This window comes from Furipterus horrens, unplaced genomic scaffold (assembly GCF_987537825.1).
Source record: "Furipterus horrens unplaced genomic scaffold, mFurHor1.1.pri manual_scaffold_12, whole genome shotgun sequence".
NCBI classification, from domain to species: Eukaryota; Metazoa; Chordata; class Mammalia; order Chiroptera; family Furipteridae; genus Furipterus; species Furipterus horrens.
The window spans coordinates 41,540,690-41,547,948 of record NW_028327182.1 but is presented as its reverse complement, the minus strand read 5'-3'; the positions used below and the strand labels follow the sequence as shown (position 1 = coordinate 41,547,948).

Sequence of the window (7,259 nt, the reverse complement as noted above, 5' to 3'; positions counted from 1 at the left end):
ACTACATTCAAAATTGCAATTTCGTAATTTTGGAATAAATGTAACAATTAAGATTTGTTGTGTACTTATATACTAAGTACTTAGGTCATTAAATATTCACAATAGCTCTGTGAGATATAAATTATAATTTTCCCTGTTTCATGGGTGACTATGAAGCTTAAGATCAGGTAACTTGCCCAAGGCTATGTTGCTTCTATATAATGTAGCTTGGATTTAAAACCTGGGCAGTCTAACTCCAGAAACTGTACTTCTATTTACTAAGCCGTACAACAAATAGACAGCTAATACTGTTGATAACGTGAAAATTGTTTTTCTAAGAAACCTCTTGCTTCTTTTTTTTTAGAGACATTAACTAGAAATATTGTGATGGTCATTTCATAATATATACGTATATTGAATCATTATGTTGTATTATACACCTGAAATTAATGTAAAGCTATATGTCAATTATATCACAATAAAAAGAAAATAAACATAATACAGAACATTTAAATAACCAAAAAAAAAAAAAATAGCATGCTGTCAATCCTGAAAGTATCTGGAGATATTAAATATACAGTGCCCATAAAGATGAGGCTAAACGATTTGTGTTTTTTAAATATAAATTTGTGGATGCTCTTTGTAGATTACATATATTAACCCTTTATCTGCCATTCATATTACAAATAATTTCTCCAATCTATTTTGTCTACTTTGTATTGTTTTGGCGTATTTCTCTCACATACAAAACATTACCCTTTGATGTAGTAGAATTTTATTTTTATAGTTTTTGTGTTTTGCATTTTGATTAAAATAGTTTCCTCAGGTCCCAAGTTAAACACATAGTCTTACAAAAATTTTCCTCTAGAATTTTTAGTTTTCTCTCACATCTTTGATTTAGTTTGTTTTATATTTTAATATTGTAAGATATGACTTTACTTTCTGCTATGTGGGTAGACCATTGTTTCTTTAAATTTATTTTTTATGTATTTTTAAAATATCTTTATTTTATTTTTTCCACTACTATTTAGTCACTTTTTACACCCCTCTGCCCTCCACAGTCACTGCACTCTTTTCCATGTCCATGAATCCTTTTTACTTTTTGCACAATCCCTCCACCTCCTTAACCTCCCCCTCAAGATGTCATCCTACTCTCTGTCTATGAGTCTGTCACCATTTTACTTGTTAGTTCAGTTTGTTCATTTGATTCAAGGTATGAATGAAATCATATGGTATTTGTCTTTCTCTGACTAGCTATTTCACTTAGCATAATGTTTTGCAGGACCATCTATACTGTGGCAAAATGTAAAATTTTCTTTTTTACAGCTGAATAGTATTCCATTGTATAAAATTCCCATTGTTGTTTTATCCACTCATCTACTCATGGACATGGTCTGCTTCCATATCTTGGTGATTATAAATAATGCTGCAGTGAACATAGGTGTACTTATGTTCTTTCAAAGTAGTGCTTTGGGTTCCTTCAGATATATTTCCAAAAGTGAGATTGCTGGGTTGAAAGATTCAGTGCCATTCCTGTCAAGATTCCAATGGCATATTTCATAGAACTACAACACATATTTCAAATATTTACATAGAGTGACAAAAGGCCCTGCATAGCAACAATTCTGAGAAAGAAGAACAAAAGAACAAAGTTGGAGGAATCACACTACCAAATATCAAACTATATTATAAAGCCATAATAATCAAAACAGCATAGTACTGGCATAAAAAGAGACACATAGATCAATGGAACAGAAGAGAGCCCATGAATAAACTCACACCTTTACATTCAATTAATATTCAACAGAGGGAGCAAGCACATACAATGGGCTAGAGATAGTTTATTCAATAAATGGTATTGGGAAAACTGTACCAATACATGCAGAGAAATGAAACTAGACCACCTTCTTACACCACAGATGATAAATCCAAAATAGATCAAAGACTTAAATGTTAGACCTAGAACCATAAAAATCATAGAAGAAAACATAGGCAGCAAAATCTTGGACATTGCTCATAGCAATATTTTATCAGATATATCTCCCCAGGCAAAGGAAATAAAAGAAAAAAATAAATAAATGGAACTACATCAAACTAAAAAGGTTTTGTACAGCAAAGGAAATCATCAAGAAAATAAAAAGACAACCCAGAGAATGGGAGAACATATTCACCTATACAACTGATAAGCAGTTAATATCCAAAATTTATAAAGAACTTAGAAAACTGAACACCAAAAAACAAACAATCCATTAAAAAATGGGCAAAGGACCTGATTAGACATTTCTCCAAAGAGGATATACAGATGTCCAGTAGATATATGAAAGGATGCTCAATGTCACTAATCATCAGAGAAATTAAAATTAAAACCACCATGAGATATCCATCTTATACCTGTCAGAATGGCTGTCATCAATAAATCAAAAAATAAGTGTGGTGAGGGTGTGGAGAAAGAGAAACACATTTGCACTGTTGGTTGGAATGAAGATTGGTGCAGCTACTATTGAAAGCATTGCAATTCCTCAAAAATGAAAAATGGATCTGCTTTACTTGTTTCTTTATTCAATGAAAAAATAAAGAATTGTGGTGATGAGGTTCTAGATTCAAACTCACAATAAGACCTTCATTTTACCTTGGAAAAATTTTAACATTAAAGTGATTTGCTTTTATTTTTGATAGTCTAAAAAGAAAGTTATAATCTAAATATCACTAAACAAATCCAGTAGTTACATCTCTTTTTATCTGAAGAGTAATAGTTCGTTCTTATTTTCTTATTGTCAAAAGTATACTGTTTTAAAATCCATTATTACATGTTTTTATAATAAAACATATACTCAAAAAGTCTTTTCACTTATACTCTATTTTTAACTACTTAAGACATATTACTTCCTGATCTCAACTTCTGTTATTGCTCTCAACTTTTATACTGAAGTAAAAGGAAAAGTGGCTTGCATTATCCAAACAATGCTGTCTAAGAAATTTATCATATTATCACAAGTTATGTTATGAAAACTAATTCTATACAAGTAGTGCTTAGGCTAACTAAAGAGTGTTTTTTTCAGAGTTGCCATTAAAGCATTTATTTTCAATTATTACAAGAATATATTTACTAATAATAAAAATATTTTGTGGCCATATTTCATTTTAGAAGAATATCATTTTAAAGGAAAGCAATGATTATATATGTATCTGTGTGTGTTGAGTTGAGTAATCATAATATATGCACAATTCCCACCAAACTCAATTTAATGGAATTTTGTTCTTTATACAAAAGGTTAGAAGATTTATGTAAATGCCAAATGTTAGATTTATTTTTTCCATCAACAGAATTACAATTTAGGGTCAATGAAACTGCAATATAACGCAAATGATAAAAGAACTAATTTTATAAGTTCAGAAAGGAATTAGGTAAGGATTAAGAAATAGGCCTATAAGATTATGGATAGGTCAATCTGAGCCAATCTACTTACCATTTCTATATCAAAAAAATTAGAGAATACTAAATGAAAAAAAGGCTGTATCACTGAAATGAAAGAAAAATAATTTTTTTTACATAGAAGACTCTGTAATTAACCTATGGAGCTCTATGTAATTACAAATTATGGCAGTAAATTACTGATAATGATGGAAAATAAGACATAGAAAACAGTATCTGAGTAGTTCCTGAATTAAAAGAAGATAATATACAATAAGCTGACTATCAAAGGTCTTATTTGAGTGTTACAATATTATAAAATTAGTGCCCCAAATTTTTCAAGGCTTGGCTTGTTATGGAGGTGAAACACTTTACAGAGTTATTTGTCAATTTTTAATATGTACATAAAAGAAACCATTCATTAGTTTTAAGAATGTTACCAGTAGAAAAGAGTTTTCAATTCCACAAGATAATGCAGAAAATACACTCTTAGTCTTAGAATTTTTGTTTTTTATTAGCAACAAATGTAAGAATCTTAAAAATGTAAAAGATATAAGTCAAACTTAAGAGAAGAACGGTTTTAGAGGTGGAAATATACCTTCTTTAATGTCTTTCTAGACTTGGTAGCCATAATCTTGCTGATGTCACAGAAGCTGTACTATAATTAAGAAAAAATATCTTTCACCTCTAAGAAAAGCTTTTGTTTTTTGTCATAAAGTCTGTGGTTACTTTAAAAATGAGAAATTATATCTCTGGATCCTTGTGTTTATCTGCTTACTCCAGTGTTTCAATTTAATTTATTCAGTGTGTGTGTGTGTGTGTGTGTGTGTGTGTGTGTGTGTAGAACCTCCTACTTATCAAATTTTGTGCTGTGTCCTTGGGCACAACAGTATATAAAATGGACAAACACAGAGAAGGACACTAAGACTCATTGTCAAAATATTATGACAGAAAGAATAAGTATATGACTGAGATCCCTTTCTCAGACTTAAGGACTTCTTTGACATCACTAAATGGAGAATTCTAACAAGAAGACAGTTATGGGGACACTTACTGAGTAAAGCCTTAGAGGTAGAAGAGAATATAGTATGATTTAGAAATTGAAAGAGTTTTATGTTCATCATGTATACTGAGTTACAGGGACAGATGAAGTTGACGAGAGAAGTGGTGGCAGGACTATGCAGCTGTGCAGGGGTTTTAGACCTTATCTTAATGGCAGATTTTGAGAAGGAGAAATTTACTAATTTACTATTATAAAAGGAAAATTTAGTACTATGTTCTTTAAAATGTCTGTATTAAATACAGCAAAGTAGTCAAGATACAAAAAATCTGAAACATAACATTTGGCCAAACACATGTAGCATATAATTTATGTTAATAAATTAGATCACTTGGGAAATAAATAATATCTTAGGGATATATTACCAAACAGAACTTTGAATAGATTTGTATCCATCCAAGCCATTTAATCAATACTAAAAGCTTTCCCATAGTAAAATACCATTTTCATATTGGTTTGCGGGCTTTCCAAAACTTTGAAAACATAAATCCAATCTGATAAAAATTTTTATATGTAAAACAACTGATTGTTGCTGTTAATAAAATGGACTTCATTGAGCCACACTATAGCCAGAAGAGCTATCAGAAAATCATTAAGGAAGTCACCACCTACATTAAGAAAAATGGATACAACCCTGACACAATAACATTTGTGACAATTTCTGGTTGGAATGGTGACAACGTTATAGATCCAAGTACTAACATGCTTTTATTCAAGGGATGGAAAGTCGCCCATAAAGATGGAAATGCCAGTAGAACCACACTGCTTGAAGCTCTGTATTGTATCCTGCCACCAACTTGTCCAATTGATTTGCCGTTGTGTCTGCCACTCCAGGATGTCTGCCTGCAAAACTTATGGTATTGGCATTGTTCCTATGAACCTGTTATTGTGGTCAATATTACAACTGAAGTAAAGTCAGTTGGCATGCACCATGAAGCTTTGAGTAAGCTCTTGCTGGAGATTATGCAAGCTCCATGTCAAGAATATGTCTGTCAAAGATTTTCATCATGACAATGTGGTTGGTAACAGCAAAAATGGAAGCAGTTGGCTTCATAGCTCAAGTGATTGAAAACACAGGGCAACAATTTTTAACAGAATTCCCATTGAGTTTGATTTTTCAGCTGTTTTAGACTTAAATAGGCATGCTGATTTCAAAATTGTAGTTAGTTTTCTTCTATCACGGCAAATTTTTTCTGAAAACCTTATTTTAATTCAACCACTCTAGGCTGGATGGAGCCTAGATCAAGGGAAGCACTAGTGCTCTCCTATTGGCTGAGAGCAAACCTCTCTCCAGTGGGAAGGGTGGGGACAACCTTGGAGACCAGCGACAGTTTCATACTTGTCTTGGCTATTCAGTTACACATGAGACAGTGTGGTGAGAGGTTGTATGCTGCTCTATATAGTAAATCATATTCCAAAGTGTAATCCGAGTTCTTGTATGTATACAAGGAGTTATCAGAATTTCTTACTTTATTTATATACATACTATTGCCTTTCCTTCAGATCATGTCAACCTCTGCTATATCTCATTGTAAGTGCCTAAACAACCCTGATTAATTTTGTGATACTGTGGAAGTTTCACCATTCCCAGTCAAAGGACAAACATCAGCACATTTGTCAGCAAGCCTATTTAGCATATTTTAAAGTAAAACCTGGTGATCAAGATAACTCTTGGGTCCCTCACAGTTGTGCAAACAGTGTGTCAAAAGTTTACAGATGTGGATGAAGGGAACACATGATACATTGCCATTTGGTATACCTATGCTTTTGCGACAGCCCAGAGATCATTCAAGTGACTGCTACTTTTGTATAGTGAAAACGTCAGGATATAACAAGAAAAATATATGTAAAATAGAGAATCCTAGTCTACTCTCAGCCATACACCAAGTGCCTCATTTAGCTGAAATCCCAGTGCCAGTTTTCATTAAACTACCCTCTTTTGAAAAACAGGAGTATGGTGAAGAACTAAGTGACAGTAATGATGAAAATTTTGAAATTGAAGATGGCTCCATTTGTAATGGATTTGCTCAGCATGAGTTGAATGATTTGGCATGAGATTTGGGACTACCTAAAAAGGCTTCAGAGCTCCTAACATCAAGACTGCATGAGAAAAACTTGCTTGAAAAAGGAGCTAAGGCATCCTACTTTTGATCAAGAGAAAGTGCATTTCTGCAGTACTTTTGAAGTGACAGTGGCTTTATGTATTGCCATAACATATGTGGTTTAATGGAGGATTTGGGAATTCCAATATATAACACATCTGAATGGTGACTCTTCATTGATAGCTCAATGCAGAGCTTGACATGTGTCCTCCACAATGGCAATTCATTTGGTGCAGTCTCAATTGGCCATTCAGTTTGTTTTCATGAAGAATATGAAGACATAAAGAGAGTCATTGATCTGTTGCAATATCACAAGCACAATTTGATACCTGTGTTGACCATCAAATGGTCTGCTACCTTCTTGGTCAGCAATGCAGACACACCAAGTATCTCTGTTTTCCTGTATGTGAGACAGTAGAGCTAATGAGAAGCATTGGGTGGAGTCAAATTGGCCTCCAAGATCTGACCTCAAACCTGGTGATCCAAACATTCTACATGAGCCACTTGTTGATGGAAAAAACATTCTATTCCCACCACTGCACATAAAACTGGGTCTCATGAAGCAATTTGTGAAAGCTTTGCCAACTGAAGGAGTCTGTTTCAAGTATCTCCTCTTGGCATATCCTATTCTATCATTTGAAAAGACAAAATACCTTAATATGTATGTTTGGTAGCAGAACTTTACTACTTGTACACAATTTGACTT

The 7,259-nt window shown here is 32.9% G+C and overlaps 1 pseudogene; it reads left to right on the top strand.

The window, feature by feature from the left end:
• Positions 1 to 4,964: 4,964 nt before the first annotated feature.
• Positions 4,965 to 5,520, top strand: LOC149996054 (elongation factor 1-alpha 1 pseudogene; annotated as a pseudogene).
• Positions 5,521 to 7,259: the final 1,739 nt, after the last annotated feature.